Source organism: Acanthaster planci, linkage group LG08, assembly GCF_054643075.1.
Source record: "Acanthaster planci isolate LZ-2023a linkage group LG08, COTS_SCS, whole genome shotgun sequence".
Lineage (NCBI taxonomy): Eukaryota > Metazoa > Echinodermata > Asteroidea > Valvatida > Acanthasteridae > Acanthaster > Acanthaster planci.
This window is the reverse complement of record NC_141784.1, coordinates 21,584,341-21,609,943: the sequence shown is the minus strand read 5'-3', so window position 1 is coordinate 21,609,943 and position 25,603 is coordinate 21,584,341. Positions and strand designations below refer to the sequence as shown.

Here is a 25,603-nt window from a genome sequence, read left to right as displayed (position 1 = left end):
CACCTTGGATTGAATAAAACAAGGGGCGCCCTATTGAGCTTGTTTTGTATTCCTGGCAAACGGTTCCACTGTGGAGTGCAGTCACCCAAGAACCTCGATTGACCACGCAGTAGTCAGTAGTAGGGCTGGTCATTGGCAACTGGTCATTTGAGTATAGCTATCTTGTACTTGTACATGTACTTCCTCTTTAACTGCAAACTGCAGGGGGCCGGGAGACTTAAGGCATAAATATCAGTGGACCAGCCACAGACTTTGGACTTGAAAACAAACTAGTTTCAGTGATTCCGAACTGACATTAACCTCCAGCAGTGCTACAGAGCCTCTGGTGTGTTGAGTCATAAAAATTGGGGGATCACCTTAAAGACAAGCAAAGATTTCTTTTATCTTTACGTTTGCACAATTGCATTCTATGAGACCAAATTTTCTGAGAAACTATCTGTGTGTGTGTACATGTAGGTTAGTCATGATAAGTCCAACCAGAGTGAGACATGAAGCTTGTTTCATAAAAATACACGAGGCCTAAAGCTGAATTTTTGCTGTATCTTAACTGCTTTGAGGTGGGTGATAAAAGAGATACGCTCAGTTGTTTTGAGAAAAGCCATGTTGAAATTAGCCAGGAGCTTGGCTTTGGAAGTCTAATAACACTGCCCATGCAGGTGGATCATGCAGTCCAAGTAGCTATGTTTCCAAAGTTACTGTGGTTACAGACATTTTACAATTAGGTACAGATGCATGAGATAACAGTGTTGGACTCAATATTCCGATAGATTTACACTCCCAACTATTGCACACTTTGTACCCTCTGTTTTTTGCCACCATGAATTTAATTATATATGTAGGCCTACCGTAACATCAGTTTAATGATCATGTTTTGTTTGATCAGTTTTAATTGATTTGATGTAATATCTTGATGTCCAAGGGCACATCCTTTGAAATTTAAGTACAAAATACGCACCATGCTGACAATAACTTATATTAAGAATATTTTCATTGGTCATGAAATTTCATGAGGTTTTTCATGTCAGACATACATTGCATGTAGTGTGATCTTGTTACGTACAGTTCAGTGGACAGTGACAAATAGCACACTTGTGCAATGTAGATCAAGCAGAAAATTTACAGGCTGCAAACCAGCCAAAATTTGATGTGAAATGTGTGCCTGAGGAATTTCAGTTGGCAAGCCTTCCCCTTCCAACATGCATAGAAAATGTGTCGCTTCATCATCTACAGCTCCCACTGGGACAAGTCGACAGTGTGACTGTCAGACCTTCTTTTTTGCTTCCAATATTTTCGAGTTTTCATGGCTTGATAGTGACAAGTTCGCTCAAAAGAATTTCCCAGGTCTCAGTGATCAACTTTAAAGGGGTTTTTGTAGTCATGAATGGTCTAAAACTTGGATGCACGGAAGCAAAAAAATATGCAAACTGCTTTATGAAATGAAGACATTGGACATTATGCATGGAGGGCTTTCTGTGCCTTGATTTATTGCATGCAATGTGCATTTAAACCATAGCAATGGGTGTTCCCGAAGAGCGCCACCACCCCAACAGTATGCATTAACTACTTAGCAACAGAGAATGCTCAGTGGACACATATGTAGTATTGTTAGTGATAGTGCCATGTCATAAGAAATGAAAGGGCTGAGACTTGTTAGGGTTTGGGGAATAAAATGGATTTATACATAACTCCTGAGGCTGTGTTACCTGTGTGTCTAACACTTCTACTTGTGCGCAAACAATCTGTGTCGTTGCAATCTGAGTTTACTAAAATGACATTTCATTCTGACATTTCTCATCAATTATTGATGTTCCATTGGACCAAATCAACAAAGAATATTGTTACATACATGTACATGTCTATACCAGTTTGGACAAAAAATTTTTTACTTACATGTGTAGGCCTATAATTTGCAAGTCAAATTGGAAACTACCTTCATTTTGCTTAAAAAACACTACTTTCACCAGAATTTACAATAAAGCGAGACCAATTTGGAAAGTTTTTAAGGGTTTTCCTTTGGTTCTTAACTTGAAGAAGTTAGTCACTGGCAAACTCCCTTTCTTGTTGTAGACTTTGCCCACACACCTTGACCCAAAATGAGGAGAATGATTGCTTGAAACCTTGGGGGTAATAAGAACAACAATGCACAGTTTTCCCTCGCCATGAAATCCACACAGTTACCAGGTTCCCAGAAACTGATAGACAAAGTATTTGGCAAGGTTGGAGATTTGCTTGCATGGTTTGTCATTGACCACAGCTGACTGAGTGTATTATTCCAATGGCAAACCGACAGCACCAGCCTATTCATACTCCACAGTGTCTGGATTCGTTCAGTAACAATAACAATGACGCACCTAAAATACCTTCATTCTGTTCAGCTGGTTTGACAATTGTAAGCGTACCTGCTGAGTGGGTAACAAAACAACCTTGATTTTGCCTGCTGATGGGTTTGGCCTCAGCAAACTCTGAGGGCTGCCAAGAAACAAGTCCAAATGGCTCAGTGACATGTGGGACATACTGATCTAATAATGCAGCATACACTTACATACATGCATGTACATGTATGTACATGTACGTGCACCTTTGAAGGTTGTGGGGAAACGTCACTCTGTAAATGTTGACTTAGGTTCATGTGAAAAGCCTCGGAATCCTTTTTGGGGGGAGTTTCAGAAGTGGCAATTGAAGAAAGTTTCTTCAAATTCAGGGACGGAAATGAAACCACACATTTGCTCAACACTTGAAAAGGCCCCTAGCTGGGTGGGGTCATGGGATAAAGTAAATATTGGGTACATTAGTCCAATCAGCTCTTTTCACTGAAAAAAACGGTGATTCATAACACATTGCATGCATATGTTTTTATGTCATGTACATGTACGAGTACAATGTGCAAGAACACAGTCAAATGTATCGTTGATGGATGAAGATGATCTGTTATTGATACATTTCTTGAAACTTTCCCATTTAATTAGTAGTCTTAAATTACAAATATTCCACATGTAGGTTTTTCAAAGGTGACTATCAGAAGGTACACCCCAAAGTTAATGGAGGAAATACGAGTACATGCAAAAACAGAGAGCTTTTCAGCATTATTGAATTTTTCCCAGTGGTGGTTTTTCGGTGACTAAATTGTTTCACGTAATTTGTGTCAACACACAGTAAAATGCAAGATACCGGTACCTACAGGTACTTATTCAGCAGTTGAATGTTCTGTCTTTGTGCTTGAGGCTAGCCCTCAAGTGCCCTGCACGAAACTTAACTTTGACTCTGTCTACCATGGTAAGTTGTCTACAGAGACTTCTGTGTCTGAGCTTTGTGGTGTCAAGTGTTGACAGGCAAGAGACAAGTCTGTGCTGCTTAATCTTGGCAGAGAGGTTAGAGCTCGTTAAATGTTCATCTGGTGAGGAGAAAAATGAGAGATTTGTTTAACTTTCACATCTGGAAATGTGTATGATCTGTCCTCATAAAGAACAGGTTTGTATGCATTTTCCTTATGGAGAGCCATATTCAGCAGATTCAGTGGAAAAGAGTATTTTTAGGACGGATTATTGTCCCCTCCCCCACCACCAAAATGAACTTGTCCATTTCTCTCATTAGATATTCTTAAATACATACAGGTAGCTTACAGTGTAAATGAATATAACATAAAGTTGAAATCGAATGATGTTTGTCCAATGCTTTGCTCTACCATGCAATATTGGTAATGATAAAATCTAAGTCAAGAGTCCAATCAGAATATAAACCAACACAAAGAACAAACAAAATGTATAAAATTGGCTTGAAGTATTATAAAATGTTACATGACCCTTTATGGAAGGGGAAGGTAATTGATAGGTACAAATTTCAAAGGGGAGAGTGTCTTTGCCATAGAATTATACATGTCTAACCTTCAAACCTAGTTCTGTATGACTTGCAATACCCCTGTGGACCATAACAACATAATGTACCGGTACCAAGTATCAGTAATTACTACATTTTTGACTGGTCTGATATAATTCTCCAAAGATTCTGATGACATAATCAAGTTACCCGCTGACATTGTGTATAATCTTAAACCACCAGTCCCAGCATACATGTACTGTACGTGTATTTGATTCAACTTCCAACTTGGTATTATAACCAGGTGTTACACAGACCCATACATGCAGTGGGCCTACACTTACCTCCAGCTGATCTCAACATCCAAAACATGTTAATCCCGGTTAAAATACCTCACTGCAATCATACTCACAGTTAATGTGCATCTGTAGGAGGCTTATTGGATAGGGTTGGGGTAGGGAGGGAGGTACACATGTAGCATCTGTCAAAAGCAGTTTGTTGACGGGTGGGTTTGATTACAGAATGTCTTTAAGTGTTGGCTTTGAAATGGAAAAAGAAAGGAAGCTTTCAAGAACGTACAATAAACTATTGGTATTAGAAAGAATGGTTTATATTTTAAGTGCAAAACCTTGTAGCAAAAACCTAGTAGGCCCTACCTGTCCAAAGTCCAAGCTGTAGCACATAAGTTTTGTCAACATCTTGGCCTTTGTGTATGTAAGTTCTAACCACGAATTTATTTGACTGGTATACCATCACATGTCGTAGGATTTTTATCTTACATATTCAAATCAAATTCCTTTCATCTGTGGTATTGGATCATTTGACAGAAAATTGATATTCAATGCATGTAGTGGTGTGTGATCACATGTTCTTTAAGAGAGAGAATAAAATGAATAGGACATATATCTTAGGTCATTACCATTCAAGGCAACCCCTAGGCCCTTCATTCTCCAGGATACAAGTAGTCCTTCCAGTGTTTAACGAGGAGAGCCAGCAAATGTTGGAAAACATCCGATTGTGGTTACAGTGTTTGTCCCTCGCCTTGCTCTACTATGGTTGCTTCTCTCCATACAGATGGCCCTGTTGTGCTGTCCTCAGCATATCAACAGGCCAATTATGGCAGGTCTAATTTACTGGAAAGCTGTCACTTCAAGTTTAGTGGTGGAAGGGTCCAGGGGAATTTTGAGGTTGCCTTCATCCTTTGATGGGAACTGCTGCTCTTCTTCAAGTCTTCTCTGCTGTCTTCAGTAATGCCCTTTGGATGTAATTGTGTTGATGACTGATATGTGAGACCAATTACCTCCTTTATTAGACAGGGTGTCTGACCAAGAGCCTAGATGGGCTAAGAATTCGAGATTGCCACATTCGTGAAATGCTTTGGAATAAAATGTTGAACCAAGGACTAGTTTGATAACACCCAGGGTTATGAACCAATTATTGTGCATGGGAGTTCGGTTGGCGTAGTGGTTCTTTCCTCGCCTTCCACCTCTGCAGTCTGGGTTCGATTCCCGGCTTAGTCCTCATGTAGATTGGTTTTCAGTCCCTACCTGATTTTGTGGGATTTACCCAGCATATTCTTTTGGGGTTTTCCTCCCACCTCTAAAACTGTTACTGCTTCTCATTGTCTCCTCTCTACAGGTTTCTTCAGGCTTGTGAGCTACAGTGCCTAGGGTGCTTTTGAGGAATCCTTGGAGTCATTACCAGAAATAAAATTACAATAATTACTGTTACTTTGCTAATTACAAATTAGAAGCCGAGAGGACAGACTTTTTGTAATTTGTACACATGAAAAATAATTTAACTGAATACCACTTCTGCTTGAACTATTTTGAAGGACAATATGAAAGTTTGATATGGTCTCATCTCATCTCTTTGCTATCCAGTCACAATACTCAAACATTTGATGCTGTAAAGGATCTTTGACGTCCAGCATTTCAGGGACAGAAATTGGAGAGAGTCTCAACCCCCCCAGGATTGGTGAATAATCCAGGATAATTGCTGGCAAGGATGCCTGTTTTTTTTATCTAAACACAAATACTGCTTACTTTTGTAAAAGTCAGCAATCAAATTACACTCGGACCATATTCTCCAACACTCAGTCTCAGACTAACATTAGAGTGAACCTACAGTCACGGGTCAGGCAGATTACTTCAGTTTCAACTTTCACTTTCACATGTACAGGGGTTCATGTACGTGTACACATACAATGTACATGCATGTAAGCCCTACTTGTAATTAAACCAAAGGCTTCTGTAAAATACTGTACCTACATGTACACTTGGTTCCAACTTGTTTACAGGTCATAATCTTGATCAGTTCTGGAGAGACTGAAGACAGTAAAGAGTAAAGAACATGAAAATATTAAAAATTCCAAACCTACCCATCTCTTGTGTACATGCTTGAGCATACATATTCAGACAAAGTACCAGTACACGTATCAGGCTTACTATTTTATAAGGAACATGATAAACTAAGCAAAACCAAATTGCCCCATCACACACTAGTACATTTTACATTGTACTATGTACATGTATGCATGCATTTGGCCACACAGGTACTGCATTAGCAGGGTTGTCAAGGAGTCCACCTACCTGTCAGGTGATCTCCTGACCAACATTAAATATTACTACAGACTGTGCTACAAATTCCGGGACATTTTTTTCTCCTCCCCCATTACTAAGAGTGAGAATTGTTAGGGGCGAGCCTTGCCTTGCTTTGAATGATACCCAGCTTTCAGGGAAATCTAGTGTAACATTTCATCCATCAGGTGGGAAGGGAGGAAAGGTGAGAAGATTTAGAGATGAGCCTGTAGCCTTTTTCTCTCTGTCTTGTGGCAGACCTTGCACATACGTGCACAAGCTATGGTACATGTACATCTATAATCTGACACAGATAAGGACGTGGTCACTGCATGTTGCTTCCCAAACCACATGTATTGCACAGTTTATAAGAGTCCTTTTGACAGTTTGGACATTGTTTAAAATCTGTGACTTTGTCGACCAAAGAATCATTGCGAGGTCTTTCCAAAAGTAAGTTTGCACAAGAAAGTGGCCTGCGTAGATATTTGTCATGGCTGCTGAATCTCTGCAAAGACTCTTAGAATGGAGGGTTTGTACCAGGAACAGAGAGTGTATGTTGACTCTTGGCCCGTCTTTACAGCCTCTATGGTCTGTGGGTTGGTATGGCTGTCTTTGATATTCCCATTTCAAACATGGGGATACATGTACAAAGATCCAGAATTTGGACCATAAATAGAGACAGGTAGCCAGGGCTATAAATTACTATCAACCTAAACAAGACCAGCTTGAGGCGTGGAGATGGGAGTTCAAGTCTGCAGCAGATTTCATCGCTGATGGTCAAGGAGCTCTCGCCACTAAAACCAATAGGAGATACTAATAGTTGGCCAACCATTTTCTTGTCTTTGTAATCAGTGTCATATTGATGTACTCTACCTACATGTACATGTACATCCTTAGCGGCAATTGCAAAGCAATATCATGTGATTGGATAAAATACATGTGCTCAAGTTAAGAATACATGCAGTCAGTTTTTGCAACTTGAAAAGATCAGCAAGTCAGAAAATACAAACTTATTGTCAGCACTTCAGTTTGAAAGGCTTTAACATCACACGTTACTGAGCTCTGTCTTCAATTGAAATGTCTGGTTCAAGGCGATGCATTCTGTTTCATCGTTACCAGACAGCTACATGTTAACCCTAAGGCATCGCAGAGTACTGTGACAAACACAAGTGCATCTTGCACTCTTACGACTCCAAACACTCCATGAGCCTCTTTGCATTGATTTCAGAGCCACAACCTGCTGCCTAAGAGGGCAGCGATCAAGGATTTTAATTAAACCAAGTATCCAGTGCATTGTAATAATTGCACCGTTGTACTCTCCTTTTGGCTGCCATTGATTTTGGATAAGATTTTCCGACCAGAGTCTACCAGTCAAACAAGTTGAGAAACCTAAACCTCTACTCAGCTCCAGGACAACAGAATGTCATTTATGGTTTCAGATTTGACGAATTTGTGCATGGACGTGTACATGTACCGGTACCTGTCCCATTTTTTTCACGTTGGTCACGATTTTTCTGCAAGAGGTCTTACCAGTATGTTACTCTTGCACACGTAGATCAAGAATTTACATGTACATGTAAGTGCAGATTGAGTGAAGACCTTAGGATGAAATCAGTTTTAAAACCATGTTGTGCATGCCATGGCAAAAGATGGACGATTTTTGGGATGTTCCTAACTGAGGTCAAACGGTGTCAAACAGTTCTGATCAACAACAAGGCAGTGTGTGGAAAGCTGAGGTATTCAGGAATGCGGAATGGATTGTCCTTTAATATGCTTGCTGTAGGCGTAATAGGTACTCTTACTCAAATGAGATGCACTGTTTCAGGACTAGATGCCCTCACCGCCCAGCCCCTAAACACCTTTGCCTGATTCCCATCGTGCCGGCAAGTAAATGCATCATTTTACACCTATTGCAATCAATAGTCTATGTCGTGGTTAACGGGGATGCAGACCCAATTTTCAATCCACAGTTTAGTCGATGCTGTGCCATGTAATGTAGGTTAATGCGGAGGAATGAAAGACACTCCATGCATGCGTCTCCCCAAATGGTCAGGACTTGTAACTGAAGCCAAAGAAAGTATTTTCAAAAAGGCCTGAAATAAATTCTGTTTAGTCTTATAGTACATTTACTCCATATTTAGAAAAAGGACATGTACTGGTGTGTACATGAATGGTTATGTTTCTTTCTTTACAAAAATACAGTAATTTACTGAGGCCAGCAGACAAGCCAAGGAAGTATAATTTCGGAGACATACTTCCTGACACATACTGTACACGTGCTCTTCTCATTTCAGTTTTGTGGTCAATACCCTCATGCCATCCATTCTCCCATAATGCTTCACTGCCATTTGTGTAATTGTTTTTAATTTAGTTAACACTCAAATTAAAATTGATTTTTTTTCCCCCAGGAATCAATTTCCAACCTCAGTTGAGAGCACAATGCCCCTGTCTCGGTCACAGTGCTGTTGAGCATAAATATACAGTGACATACAGTGACATCTTTAGACACATTAGTTAACCATTTGCTGCCACACAAAGAAATTTCTCATCTTGCATGACTGGTCTGTGCCGCCACTTAACAAGGAGAACACTAGCTGTGAGATGTTGTTATATGGTGCTGTGAGGTCACAATAATTAGACGCCATCCAATCCAATCACTACAGTGACCATCTCACTGTATTGGCTGGGCCAGCTTTTTGAGTCTCCTCTCTGGGTTATTGGCGGTCTAATATTGCTGAAATATGGTGGCAATTAGAGTTGGGTGCCAGAATGTCTAAGCCGGGTTGTATGGGCTTCCTGCTCCAACACCAGAAATGACCCAGTCACAGTGCTGCATTTTTTCTCCCGTGATTAGTGTTTTTCTCTGTAACTTTTATTGTCCAGCGCATTTTGGTAATCAGCTGGATATGTCTGTAATGTAAGCATTGATGATCTTGCCAGAATAGCCATAACTTGGTAACGGTCACTGGATCTTTTAAGTTGACCATTTACAGCCTAATTGTCTGGGTTTATTTTATGATCACTGAATCATGAAGGATCAGCAGTTAGCTTCTTTTTATTTTATTATAGTGTAATTTAGTTTGTGAAAGCTTTAAAATGTTCAGACTTGTGCTTATTTTGATTACTGTAAGTGTTCTCCCAGGTTTGGTTGGATTGATGCGTGCCATGTTCAGCTGTTTTTTGTTTCGTGCAGCTGCACTAACATGTACATGTATGTCGAACTTGAAATCTTTGTTTCCATTTTCTCAATCACTACTCTTTTAAGTGGCTGTTAAGCAAACATTTGCCAAAACTAAAGTTTAATTACGGTCAAGCCAGGTTGCTTTGAATGTGACCCACACATTGTAGCTTACAGAACTTATGTTGAATTCCATTAGAGCGCGGTCAGTTTCTATGTCAAAGTTTCATATAAATGTGATTTCAGTTCCAGCAATCTTTGCAGGTGTCGGAACAATCAGTGGAATGCACCCCCCCCAAAAAAAAATTAATCGAGGAAAACTTACTTTCCCTTTGCTCACCCATCTTTAGGCTAATCTACCCCCAAATCTGGTACATGCTCCTAAGTGCATCAGATATCACAGCTTCCAAAAACCCTCCTAAAAACCCGAACCGTCTGTATTCCCTTTGTTCATTGCCGCTCCTTAGCCCCACCACAGGCCCTGGTGATCCTAATCCTCCACTTTTCAACCTGGGGCCGACATGAATTATTCACCACCTTGCTGTGCATCCCCAGCAGAGAATGTGAGAAGAGTATTCCAAGTGCGGCACGTTAACAGGGAATGAAATGATGAGGTTAAAAAGGAGGGGGGGGGTAGCTGCAAGTAGGAACGCATGCCACTGATGAGTCAACTTGCTCTGTGATGATCGGTCAAGATTAGCATCTTGACCCCATCGGCTATAAGGATGCTGGTCAGGTTAAGTCTCACATATCATGTTTGTTTGTTGGCCTGTGTGCCCTGCCTGAGATGGAGAGGTTAATTCTATCCACAGAATTCATCCAAAGATAAGCAAGATCCATGAAATGCACCAAGTGCATTGCCTCTCCTGCATGTAGTTTAGGTTTCTTCTCATTAGATTGTGCAGTTTCACCTGTTCGTTTGTGTCTTCCCTTGACAAAGTCCCTGCTAAGAACTTGAAAATGCCCCAAAATGCCGCCAACAAGGGCTACAAGTGTTCACATGTCTGCCTGTTTGTGGCTGCCTGTTTGTGGCTGCTAAACATGTTCCTCAAATGCAAGTCAGTCCAACCCAAATCCAGTCAAATTCAGCAGTCTGAAGAAGTTAAGATTCAGCATACTTAATTAATCCACCAAATCCTACGAATACTCACGACCACTTTGGAATGCCAAGAGCTCTGCAAGTTGGATGCAGTGACATTTACCGTTGCTGGTAGCACCGTGCCCTTTAAAATTCAGATTTTTATTGGCACTTGGTTGTTTCAAACATCAGTAAGATCATACAGTCATTTTTATGCACATTGTTGAGGGACATATTTCTTTTAAGAACAGGGAAAAGGGGCAAATTGAAATTTCCTTCCAAGTTTCTGTTTTGCTTTTAAAGGGAAATTGCACTGTGGATCTCTTCAGTGAATGTGGGCCTACATGTACCTTTGATATACCCACAGCTAAACTACATGATCATTTAGGGTTAAAACTTCCAATTATTTAATGATTTCACAGCTTTACTTACATGTACAGCAGAGAACTGCAGAAAATCATTGCCTGCTATCAATTTTTCTTTCGGGTTGAGATTGCTTCAATTTGGAAAGACCCTTTTTGTAAATATAAAACAAAATACCCTCATTTGGAAAAGACCAAGGCTTTCTGTAAATGTAAAACAAAAGATCGTCATTGGTCACAGAATAAAATACTATGAAGTACTTGGCAAATATCATTTGGAAGTTAATCTCTCGAGTGATTACCGCTCTCAACAGCCTACCCTAAACGAAGTCCAACAGACATCCTGTTGCTAAACACAGAGTGTCATTTGGATCACCGATGTCAAACACAGACAATGCCAAGACAAACACATTACACAGATAACTACCAGTAACATCCAGTGGACATGATAGGTGAACAAGAATTACAACTATCGCTTTATGACGACAGAACTTTAAAAAACGATCAGGGACTGGCAGGTTTCAAGTTACAGGTGAATCCAGAACAGTTGATCCCCAGCCACAGAGGACAGACATCTTGCTATTATTTCATCTATTATTCCTAGCCAGTCGTGACCAGGAATTGGTTTCCTGAGGATCATTCTTTTTCCCCATGATCTGGCCCAGTTCAGTAGATCTGTGAGGCAGTGTTGATTTCACGTCTAATGGGCTTGAGTGCCTGGTCAAAATGATGCTGACCTGGTCAGAGCATGGGTGATAATGAAAGTGTCGCACAGGGCACACTCTTGGCCAGGTTCCGATGGACGTGATTGTAGGGTTCATTGCACATTACCAAAAAGAAATACCATTCAATGGTGAACTGGTGAATAATGCAGGATGGTTCTGATTTGGAAATGAGAGAATTTGAGTTGGTCAAAAAATTAGGGACAAAAAGGATCCTGTACAAAAAACTGATCACCTGGAGCATCCGGCTATACTCTGTTTTGTTGCCTTCCTCTGTGAAAAAAAATGAAGTACATGTACAAGGGAAACTTCATAGCCAACCAAAATGGCCAAATTCAAACACAAAATTTCACGAGTAAATCTTCATGTTCAGTCAACTTCGATTCTGGAGAATAAAAAAAAGAAATTCTCACTTTCTGTGTGTTGAGCAAGTAGATCTAGCGCCTGATATGTAGACAGATGTTTGGGTTCGGATTTATCCTGGATTACTGAAAGAAATTTTTAGATGAATTCACAATTTTCCTGTCAGTCAAAAGTATATTTCTCTTGGGACTACTGTAATAAGCAAGATATGGGTGTATTATACACTGTCCAGTCCACACGAAGCAGCAGGTCACATATGAACATGGAGCCTACAGATGGAACATATAGAAAGTATGTATGGCATACATGTACATGTAACACTTTTGATCTCTGTGATTGGTGCAGTCAAATTCATTGTACAGTTACAGATTCAGTCGCGCATTTAAAAAGGGAATATATAAATTTCACTGGATGTTCCACTCAGTTTTGACAATTATCATGTGATTTTGAAATGGCCCACCTAATGGACGTCTTTTCACACCCTTCCCAATTTTGTGCAGTTTTATGTGGAGGCGTAAGATGTAACTCCAATCTGTGAACACACCTTGAACTCTCCAAGTTGCACTCAGTGCACTCCCCACCCCCTTCCTGTTTTGCCCTTTGGGACCTTCTACCTTTTGCAGCATGTAAAATCCAAACAATGCCACCAAAAATGTCAAAAAGTGGAAAGTATGCGAAATTGGTTTGGACACTGGTACCCTCCTCCAGGCATTTTGGGGAAGGTTCCCCTTTTTGAATGGCCATAAGAGTTTCAAGGCAATTCTATTGCCAAAGAGACGCCATTGTGAATGCTAAAAAATGCCAGTATGGATCATGCTGGAAGTCAGTGAGACTGGTATGGTTGTTATTGTTACTAAGTTTAATGAAGTGTGAGTGTATGGCTTTCTTCTCTGTTGAAGGTCATTTTTTGTACATTTGTGTAGTTTTGCTTTGCCTTTTTTGTGTGTTCTAGGTGAGAACAAAAATGACTTTTTACCTGCTCGTTGTTTAAAAATCCTGGGACAGCAGGAACTCCTTTTCTATCCCTTAACAAGCCATGTCAGTGTGGCCTTTTCATTAAACAAGATTTCAAGCACAGCGTACGTGTACATACCTTATGTATGCCTTTACATGTACGCTTGAATTTGAGAATTGTTTTTTCTAGACTTCACGTCTGAAACTCACCTGAATCCAAATAAGGTTGAACTAACATTCCTTTTATTTCTGTTTACTACTAGACTGGTACCGGAACATTCCTTCAGTCACAGTACTCTTGGAAGTCTTGTCACATCCTCATCACTTCTGCTACAAACAATCAGACATTCCTCTGGCTTCATTTCCATTTCCGACTCAGTTTCTGCTCTTTCCAACTCTCCACTTGTACATCTATTTTCCGTTCAATATGATGTCACCATAAACAGACAAATCTTGCAGTGTAATTTTCCCTGTTGTTTACTCCAGACTGAATTGTACATATAGGCCTACACGTCACTGATTTGATAATGCAGTGGATTTCTACATGTACATGTGCATGACATGTACAGTACTGTCTGGTGTATGGTTATGAAACGAAGCATACCTTTTTCATTTTTTTGTTAGAAGGTTCATAATTTCATCAAAATATCTTATGCTCCAGTACTAAAAAAACCCCAGAATGCTTCTAAGGGCAACACCAGCACATTGCCATTCCAATACAGAAAAAAATTCCACGTGATGTCATGTGCTTCATAGTATGTTCACACATGCACTGGTTAAGGTAACATGTGGCCAACATACATAGGTAGAATGTGCAGTGGGTATATTACACTTTTGTTTCTACCCTATAAGGTAATCTTGGTTGGGGCACATACATACATAGACATCAAGGCATTGGAAAACAACTCAGAGTCAGTTCTGTTTTGAACAATAGTACAGAGCCTGTTCGTCTAGATAGTGTGCGCACCCAAGTTTTTGGTTGGTGAGTTTTTAATCAGAGATTTCTGGTGTTTCAATCAGTCATCTGTAAACTCAGTATGTTTTGCTGATTAAAAGTACCGTCATGCTGACCGGCTCTTTTTAGCAACATGATTTATGGGCAGCATTGTGTATACACTACAGTGCATATACCTTGATGGTGATGCCAAATGTAGGATTCCGTTGCAGATGGACCACTACCCTCTCTTAAAATGTCTTGAGAATGGGACAAAATATCTATCACGTAAAGTGCCAGAGGCACCTTCTAATTGAATTGGATACTTCTACTGCTCATGTGTTGGTTGCCATGACAACCAGCATCTTTTCCATTTCATATTAAAGCTGCATGCATTCCATTGGATGGAAGGGTTTTATCATAGTGCATCAGTCAGTGTATCTCAGCAAAAATACACTGTACATGAACATTGTATAACATAACGGTACAGGTGTATGTATCCACGAGGAAAAAAGTCATAACTACAGGTGTATACAATTACCCAAATCAGATACATGTACATGTATGCACCAAGCTTTCTCTCAACATTGTTTTTCATTTCTTTGTTTTTGCTTTAGTACACTGTTTTGTGCATAAGTTGTGTATTTATTGGTTGCATATTTATTTCAAACACTGAAAATCTCCAGCAGTGTTATGCTGTTGTCTGAACACGAGAGTTTCTTCAGCTCAGATACATCATAGTGAGTATTTTCTCCATTTCAATGCTATTGACCGCTCTTGTGTGAATGGGGAGATCAGGAGGGAGGGTGAAAGTAGTTAGTGTTAGTGGAAAGAGGAATACAGTGTATCTCCAGAGATTCATGTGTGTCTAAAAAAAGGAGGCAATTTCAGCCAGGCAGATTGGCAAGATGATAAAAGGATGTCTTGAGCAAACAAGGTGAAGAGTGACATTTTACAGGGACTTTGTGTAAACAGCCCAGCCAGGAATGCTGAGTTTAGAAAAACAGGAATTTTGAAGAGCTGCGAATGATTTGATGGAAGCCATCTCACTGAGTTGTATACCTTGAGAAAAGTGGGACTGAAAATATTGTGTGCTTGTGAAAGATACATGTACCTTTCAGAAATCAAAGGCTCTGGATATTGCCAAGTGTCAAGTTATGGTACCGGTATATTTTGTTCTGGAATTTGATTTACTGGTACATACCTCTTGAGAATTGGACTTTGACGTGAAATGAAAATTTCAAGAGTGTGGATATTTCAAATATCTACATGTACATGTAGAGTAAATAGAAAGTATAATTCAGACACATGTGGCACAAGTACTGTACATTTAGTTTCCATATCCCACCTGCATGTGTATGTTTGGTTCTCCAAAAATATGCATCATTGACTAAAGACACCAGTATCGGAGCAAAGCTTTCATGTCTTGTTGATCCACAGGTAGACATTGGTATATTTATCAACAGAGTTCTTAATGCATTTATTGTAAATTGAGAAATAAAAATGTAATTTTTAGTGGTAGGTCTGTAGTCCTTTAGATTTGTCGATTGCGTTGAACAAAACTGGAGGAGAAAATACCTGGCAACAGAGAAGAGGCAGAACCAAAATCTCCAGCGACAGTTGAATGCATGGATCTTAACATTGCAATGAGCTACATGTACATGTACATGTATTATTGAACCTTGGCAAATATTGAGTCATTTGGACCAGAAAATGTGTACATTACTGGATCCCTCTAATCTCTGTCTCCATCAAATTTACGGGGTACAGGTTATCTCTGCAAATGTGCTACAAAGTACACTGTACATACATGTACTTTTATATTTGCCCCTGATGCAGTCATTACATGTACACGCAGGATATTTCAACACAAGTTATATGAAGACAATTTAACTACAACAAAAATTACACATTGCGCAGAACGTTCATGTACATGTACAAGTATGTATAGTGTTTAATATATTTTTATGTACCTGTTGGTGCTGGTAAAATTCATAAAATATAAAAGTGGCAGAGTATGGTACACATAACCTGCTCTTTAACGGGAAATGTTCAAATATTACCATGCTTGTTAGGACATCCACCCTCCATCCTCCTGTCCCTGAGCACCGTTCTCAAAATAAGGGGGAAATATGGTGTTGAATTCTAAACGAATCACACTGTGAGTCTGCGTCGATGGTAAACTGATTAGATGCATTTAGGGTGGAGGATCCACTACATATTCGCCAAATTGATGTGGGTAAGGCACTAAACAAGATGGTACACTGTGTCCGTGCTGTTTGTGACAGTGTGCGGAAAAGCGATCCACTCGGGTATATATTTACGTTTGAAAATTGTGGGTAGCAGGTTGGAATCAATTCTAACTAGTTTATGACAGTTCGATGGCATGATGCGAAAAGTGTAGACTGTAAACTGCATGTAACAGAGGAAGGGATGGATTGTACATTGAAATACATAGTCCCTAAGGGTAAACTTAAAGGGATGTTTTGGTTTCATAGCTGAGTGTGCTACATCACATGGATTTATATTGTGTAGTGTACTGGTACATGGAGAAGGCTTTCTGTTTCTTGGATAAAGTCTTTGATGGTTATTTTTTGGATATTTTTGTTTGTGCTTATTTGTGTTCAATTTGTCAGCATATACGGTACATGTATGTTACTGTAGGATTTAGATTCGAGGGGAGGTTGTAATTTTTCTGAGACTCAATCTCAAAACGTCAAGCACTATTTGGAGACATTAACCTGTAGGGAGAGTGACATTAAGCTTCTCGCTAATAATGAGAGCTAAACAACTTTAATAATATTGCTCCAATCAAAGCATGATATTGATTTCCTTCTATGTCAATATCACAAGCATTTCAAAAGATATTCTTTCCCAGAAAAGTGTCAAAAAACGTACAGGCCATTAAAGAAATATTAACACCAGATATGCCTCAATCTGCTTGAAACAACAAAAGACCAATCTAAGATTTCTGGCGCTTCTTAGCTGCGTTGAAACCCAATTCGTTAGTTGGTTGGATCATTTCTTCAGCATTGATTGGGCTAGGCAGGTGGATGTGAGGAGATTTCACAGGTTGATACCATGGTTTATGCCACCTCTGGGCAGTAACCCTATCCCAGATCCAACAAGGCAGCCAGTCCATAGCCTACCCCAAAAAAGCTCAGGACACTTTGAGCCAAGCAAAGACAGCTCAAGGTAATGCAATTGGATCTCAATTCCCACTACTCAGGTCTGACATCCCTGTTTATTTTCGCTCCTTCAGGGAGAGCAATTAATGTATCATTTGGATTCCTGTGGTGAACAGTGAGTAAAAAAGAAGACGCTTGTACATGTACATGTAGATTTAATCAAGTTGGCTGTTGTGGAAATAAAAAGAGGTTGGTTTAGTGTAAATCAAGACATGCACTAAATGGCCAGGAGGTGTTTCATTAGTAATGGGTCATTTCTCTCCACCACTGTAAAAGGCAGAATATATGTACTTACATGTAATTTACATTCAGATATTGCAGCGAGGATGGTGAACTTGGGGCCTGTTGTACATGTAGCTTCTAATTCTTTGGTGTGATTGTTTGTAAAATTGTTACGTGAGCCCTCTCTTGACTCAAGTTTAAAAGTGGCAGGCAAGAACTCAGCATTTTAAATATGTACAATTCAGTATGGCTGCTGATGGAGAACCAGTCAACTTAAAGACATGATTTATTCATTCTTACCATCTTTACCAATGGTGATGTGATTTTCACGAATATTTGCAATATCAGTTGTGATCCTGAAATTCCTTTGAAAAGTGGGATATTTGGCACTGGTAGTGCTCATGATTAAAATGAATCATAAGATCTGGTTCATTCAGTGTTAGTAGCATTAAATCTTGAATAAGGAAACTCATAAAAGTAGACTACTTACTACATTGTAATTCATTCTAAATGGTGAAAATGATAAAGAAAAAAAAACATGTAAATTGTGTTGCTAAATCTGATAGTAATATTTGAAAGGGACATTCCTCATTCAGCAAATATTCAGGTTTCAGGTTTCTGTGCTTGTCTGTAAAAGCTTTGATTTGAAGATGGCTACCATTGGTAAGCTGACCAATGTACATGTACAGTATACTGCACCTGTAACCATGTCCATGTCACCAGTCAAAAAATGGTATCATGTACCGTACTGTATCATGTGATAAATATTGCTGATGTCTGCCTGTTGGAATGGTAAACACGGGTTGGTATTGGTTGAATTACTGTACCTCAACCTGTCTTACAAGACTGAATCTTTAAATTGGAACTCCTGTATAAAAAGAAAGATAAATTGTAAGGTGCATGTACAGTGGTTTACTGGACAAATTCACTCGACAACTCATTTGATAAACTATGTACATGTATGTACATGTAGTCAGAGAAATGGAACTGATGTCTTCTGGTGAATGCTTACATTTCACAGCTCATTTAGTTCCTTATTGGGTTCATGCAGATACCAAGGAGGCAGTATTTTGGGTCGCAGAGGTTAAGATAATATGAAAGTTAATGAGTATTCCTATACATTGTAGACAGGAGCGTCTTGCCTCCTGATTGAGATATTGGTCCAAGGAGAGAAGGAAGATGAGACAAGATGCCTTAGGCAACGGTAAACGACCGATTCCCTACTCCAGAAGGCCTTCAAATGCAGCCCCATGAAATTTGGAATTCATCATTAGAAGGGGCTATGAAAACAAATGACATGATCAGCGTGGAAGTGGGCTAATGCGTAATGCTTGATTTTTCAGAATGCAGATGAAGGAAAAAGTAGGAATTATTGTTTGCAGATATAGGCTAAATAAAAGTCTGCTGGGGCTCCGCACAAACAAATTAGTGCAAAATTTGTTTAATTTTGTAGTCAATTTAGCCTTTTTCTTGAAAAAGTTTTCTAGAAAAATCCCAAATGGATATCCAAGGAAAATTAGGTTGGCATCAGGTCTGTGGGTTAATGATGAAAAGAGCAAAAAGGTGGTCAAATAAGCTTCAATGGGGGAGAATTTAAGGAAACTATTGTTTTATTCCAAGAAATCTTCAAGGCAGGGTTGTGATGAGAGTTTTTAGGGGAAAGAGTTTAAGGTGCTTCTTGTCCTATGGTTTGATCCACTTGTGTGCCTCCATAAATTTCGACGATGAGTTGACTAGAAGGTGAACCGTTTCAATCCCTTGACCTTGTCAATCATTGAAATGTTCATTAGTATTGCTACCTACTCACTGAAGCTGCATAGTTTGTAAATTGCTTGATATTTGTAAAAAGGTGGCTGTGGACATAGTAAATCCTGCAGCAATGCTTACTCCCTTGCCATGATTGAGCTCATGTTTATCCAAGCTCACATTCCATGCAGTCCATATGGAAGGGGTAGTGTGCTACATTGTTGTAACACCTTGTTAATTGAGTAAAATGCCATCTCTGTGATATTTACATTTAATTTTTCTTTCCATAACGACTAATCAACTGGAGAAAACTAGACTGAGACATTTTGGAGCCAGCAGCCATTTGTTATTTGAATAATAATGACCTCCTTGATTGGAATGTACACCAGCTTGTACTGATCCGTTTAATCAGTCCAAACACAGGAAGAATTTTTTCATTTTTTTTTTTTTTTAATTTAGATTGGAATCATCTCAGACTTGAGTAAACTCATTATTGATTGACTTGAATCATTTTTCATTAGACAGTGTTGTTGATACAAACTTTGGAGTCATCATTTTCTATAAATTGAGTTGAGTAGTTAAGTCCAGACGTGAGGTAAATGCCCTGAAACATAATGCAGTTTTCAACCAGCAAGTTAAAAAAACCTACAAATGTATGTATATAATTCCCTTAATGTGAAAATTACTTCACTTGGCATTCCGCCAAAAACAATGTCAGTCCAATTTGTATGCAGTTACCAGTATCTTTCAAAGTACTTAATTGTTATTTTTTTAAGATGACAAATTCCTTTTTTGGCCATGGCAAGACGTTAAGACTGAAGAAAGTATGACAGGACCACCTAGTTAGCTTCTCCTTGTGATCTTGACAGAAGCTGCTCATAGTCAGAGAAGATGGAGACATGAAAAAATGAATGGGTGTAAAGTGACCTTGAGTACAGTTCACAGGTACATGTAAGTTGCTACTGTGGCACTATCCGGCAAGGCACGTCAACCAATCAATTGGCCTAGATGGTAAACCATGCACGTACATGTACAACTAGATCGTCAACAAATTAGACCAAGTACACAAACTAGTGAACAAGTGCTCCTGTGGAAACGGAATGGACTCCTTTTCCTCTTTCGAAGTTCAATTTGTATCTGTGCTCTCTTAATTCCCCTCCTTCCCCGAGACACTTTTTTTTTACATGAGAGTATGTGTATGGTTGACCTGATTGACGCACGGAGTATTTACCCAATGCTAGACATGGCGATAAGGGTGAGATATTGGCTTCACTAAGGCCTGCGATAAATTGCTACATTGCATGCACCACTCAACATTGTCCAACAAACTGATTGGAAAGGTGATAAAGAAACAACACAGAAGATCTCAGACTGTTCAGCCAGGCTGTCTGGTCTGGCCCAGTGGCAGGGGGTTGAATTGGCCACTTTAATTTTCTGTGTGTATGGAGCAAACAAACATCCAAGTAGAATGTTGTTTTTATACCCAATACCAGATTGTGTACTTTGTTGGCCCATTCATTTGGTCCATGGATGGTCGATGGTCAATCACTGCTGACTCTTACCCCTGGATGAGTTAGGGTCAATTTCACGATTGAATGGGAATACCGTTCATGTTAATATGGCTTTGTCTGTACCACTTGGCTGTGACATCTTACACATGCCTATACTACACTGTACTGGTAGCCACAGCCAGCTAGCAGTTGCTTCCAAAGACCATGGATGAAGGCATGGACACACATGTTGATTCAAGCCATAGCCAGGTTATTTAGACCCAGCCTATTGCACCATAGTTAATCTCTGGTACTGTCATACATGTAGGTTACAGTTGTTAAGACTTATCTTGCCTACAGGGATGTGAAATCAGAGAAGTTACTGACCTCAGAATGAGATATTTCAAGTTATGGAGTCACATATTTCCTACGCACAGAATTTCAGATAGGCCTAGAATTTAAACTTTTGACAGGGATTTTTGATTGTGAATGTGATGTATTAGTATTTTGGTAGAAGGAATTTCCACATACATGTACATGTACACTGTAGGAAATAAAAATGCTCTGATTGTTTGAAGTTGAGCCTGTGCATGTTTGTGTTGCTTACACAATTACAACGTTCTCAAGTCAGTTATCTTTTTAAGTACAGTACATGTACCTCAACTGATTTCTGTGTGTTAGCGTCTAATTTTTATGTCGTAAAAGTTTGATATAATATGCCACTCATCAGCATACAATGTTCACGTGAAACCGAAAATCTTGAACCTACATTTCATGGCACGTACATGTCAGCTCTACAAATTGCCTTATAGTAATGCACAGATAACCTTAATGTTCACTTGTGTATTTTGTACGTGCTCATTGGTTGCACATGCAACAAGTTCTTGAACTTAAGGTCTCAGCTTGAACTGTGAACCTGAACATGCCCCCACCTTATTGTTTTGTTCTGTTTGTTGAGATTTAAAGATCTTCAAGCAAGGTCACATTGGAAAGTGTTCTACCGTAGATTCGATGCAGAAGGAAAGGAAACTCTAACTTTATTACCTGACATTCAAGTTCTACATGCAAGAAGGATATACGTACATGTACATGTACAGGTAGATGGTACATGTACCAGTACACATATTGACCTGGTACCTGTAGGCTCACAAGCTAAAAATTGCACAGAAATACACAACAGAAACAAAAGCAAAAAATACAAAGAAAATCTAAGCTTTAGAATTTAAGGGAGGTAAATACACTGTACATGCATACAACCGGGGAAAGCAAGTGAGAAGCGAGTTCTAAGACATTTCTCTCATAATGCTCAAACTCGCCATCCTTATGACAAATTTGACAACTGGACAAGGATGAAAGCATTTGATATTCAAGGCCACTTTGGCACCTTCAATTTTCTCTCAAGCCAGAAGGTTAAAGGTTCATTAACAAATTCATTCTGAAACTTGAAATATAATCCACCTGTTCAGTTGGTATAAGTACCGGTATAACTGCCTGGTAACCAGTCCAGATGCAAAGATGTGAGGAAATGCAGTGTGATCCATGTTGGACTCAGGGCTCTAGACTTCAGTATTGACATAGCCTTCATTGGTATTCTGGTGGAGAGGAGGCCTTCTTGTATGGAATTTCACACTTGCATTAGGGTCACTGAATACATATGAATGCATCTTGGGTTTGATGAGAAGGAATTGGCTTTCCTGGGGTAAGTATCAGTTTCAGTAGCTGTGGGGGCCTCCTGGACCCCCCTACTATGTCAGCCTTGTTCTGCTGGCAGGTGAAGGAGAGTATGGTGTGAACTATTTCTGCAGGGGTCATCTTGATACCGGTAATTACTTGAAGTGCCTCCTTTGCCTCCTTTGGAGCGCTAGGAGGGTGGGTTACTCAGCATGTGCGCCCTTGGCTATCCTGAGTGAAGGTATTCATCAGTCTCTGGTGTCTTGTGGTGAAGAAAGCTCAGACTCACAAAAATATGTACATATTTGCCACGCAGCAACCTCTTGACATGTTTGATTATAAACATACATGTAGAAGGCCTGTCATGGCACCTAGAGTGCATCTGTACCATGTCTCTGTACAAGGTCAAGAGGTCATGGCATTGGTCTTGAGCTTGTTTATACTGCTAATATGATTTGGCACAAGAATGTCTTCAATTGAATGCGTAAGGCTTCTCACAAGTAATTCTATAAAAACACAAAAGCTGCAGATACAGGGGTGAACACCAGTGTGTTTTATCTATTCAACAACACTAGCATATATTCCAGATACCAATAAATGCAGTTGGTCGGCCTGTCATCCTGACTGTGTGTGTACATGTATGTAGCTCCCTGTGTGCCTTTATACAGAAAGTCAAGTCATTTCTGGTAAACAGATTTACAGTTAAGCCAGCCCTTGCTTGTCCTAGGGTCCTGGCTTTTGAGGATTAAATCAGTGATGAAAACAGCTCCGCATTGAAGTGGTTTTCAGTGCTACCGACTTCAGAAGTACGTGTACTTATGCAGCACATTTGCCAGGATTTTGTCAAGCCATATAAAGTTACTATTAGCAGTCGCCGTCTACAGCAGGGTATTTACAGATGTACAGTACAAGCAAACCTACATGTAAATCCTTCACTTTTAAAAGTGCCGCTGTGCTTTTATACCATCTCAAGGAGGTTCAGGATTTTGGGATGATTTTAACGATAGGTTAGATTTGTTAGGATTTTTGTGGGGGTATCAGTGATGGATAATGACTTGTGTTGTGGTCCAGCTGTCATATTGGACCATTTCCTTTTGATCTGTGGCTTCCCCATTGTTCCCCCTCTGCCACTTTGCATTCAACCCTTCAACCTGAGACGTGCCCAGTTCCCTCTTGGCAAGTCAAGTCGCTTAAATGACCAAACAGATCTTAGCATCTCCAGGCTGGCAGATCGAGAGAATTCTGTGCAGGCAACTTTGGCCAGTGATGACAGAGGAGACAATCTCTGTCTTTACCTGGGACAAATCCTTCTAAATCCCAAACCACTAGGCAGGTCTGCATCCAGGGACCCATCCAAATCTGTCTCAAATCCTGCATACCTCCGGGCTACAAGTTTTTCTGGAGGACTGGGGCTTGATCCTATTAGAAAGTCCACTGCCATTGTTTGGTAACACTGGACATAATAGTCCTGGAAGATTTGAAGGTAAAAAGAGTGGACCACACAGCCTTGGTTGGGGTAGCATAAGATTACAAGGCCATTTTTCATTTCTCCATAGGAAGAAAGTGTTTTATATTCATCACAATAAGTGAAAAAAACAGTGAATCCATACCACTTCCTCATACTTGCGTGCTATTTATACTGTTCATGTACATGTACAGTATAATGTTGCAGAAAAGATATCTCAAAAAAGTCATTTACAAAGTGGTCAGTGACCATGCAAGTCAACTGCCCGTCCATTGCTCATTTGGTACCTCTTTCAATAAAGTTTTATCAAAGTTATTTGCCAGTGTATTCATTAATTACAAAGTTATCAGGCCATCTTTTGTGCTTGGCCAGAGGTCAGTTTTATAGTACTTCACTACAATGATAAAAGCTGTATGGACTGCTCTGTGGTCAGTGGTATCGACACTGTGCTAGAGATCCACAGCTGAAGTGTTGTTGCCATGGATGCCATTGCCTACAGTGTTGTGGTATTTGGAAAAGAGCAGAGCTTTAGTTAGTTGGCCAAGTTAACTGAAATTGATGGTGGTATGGTTCATGTACATTGAGAGGGAAAACCTCATGCTAACCCCGTTTTTTTCTTTTTCATCAGGAAATGTGTTGGTTTTTGTCATAAATTGATCTGCTAAAAGCCTCCTATTACCCCCACAGTGTCCAGATTTTCAGCTCCCTTGAGCAGGCCCAAAATACACTCTGCATGGATTCTGAAAGATATTTGATAAAAGTTCATTAAAATGGGGGGTAAATAATATTGGAAATGATGTCGGTATCAATGTCAGTTGATGTGGTTTGCTATGTTTACAATGTGTGTGTGTGACATGCACAGGTTGTTATGTATTAGCATTACACGGTATGGTTTGGCACCATTTTCCCCATTCTTCATTTTATCTAATGACTGCCATATACAGTATAACGCAAACATCTCCGCATCTTTCCATTATCAAGGTACGATATATCATTGCTGTTAATTTGACAGCCAAACATGATTTACAGGATTCTGCCGATAAACACCGCCCAGCGGAAATTATTGGACACTCACCAATGGCATTTGAAGATAGGCATGCGCGTAAGCCATCTGCTATTAATGATGACATAAATCACATGAGACCTTCTTGGGAATCTTTACGTTCTCGACATTTACCTTGCTGACAGTCCACACTACGGATACGAGGATATACCATTAATTTTTGTGGGTGAAGCATATCTACAACGTCGGACAGAACTAATGAGATTTTGAATAATTTAAACTCTTAGACAAGAAGTCCTTGATTCTTATCCACTCTTTGTCAAATTCACTTCAGCAGTATCTTTTCATGGCTGTCTTTATATCTTACCTTACATGTATGTTTATCTCCACAGTCACCCATGCTTAAGCATGTGTCAATGTTCATGAACTTTTACCATTCACAGAACAAAGTTGCATTGTGAAAATTTAATGAGAGATTGTTCACATAGTGTTCATTCTGTGTTTTGTTCATGTGCACAGGGTTTAGGGAGCTACTCCTGTTGTCCAGAAATTTGGACCTGAGTTATTTATCCCCACAGCAACTGTAGAGGTTGTGGACTGTGCATGGCAACCATCTTTTCGGTTTAGTGCTTTTGATATGGAAGATATGCACAGGTCTATTCGTGTGTATTGCTATGAAACAAAAGCACTTATAGTACTGGAAAGATGCCAAGCACAACCTCTGTTGTTCAACTCAAGCGTAGCGCCAACAACTTCATGACAGTATGGTGCCAATACATGTGGGTAGTCTGCCATCACGTTAAAGAGACCAAGTCTAGACCAAGTTGTGGAGACA

The 25,603-nt window shown here is 39.7% G+C and overlaps 1 protein-coding gene across 18 annotated transcripts in view; it reads left to right on the top strand.

Moving 5' to 3' along the window:
* LOC110975666 (uncharacterized) overlaps positions 1-25,603 on the top strand; it is a 78,812-nt gene that overhangs the window by 1,429 nt on the left and 51,780 nt on the right. The gene's annotated exons all lie outside the window — the stretch shown is intronic.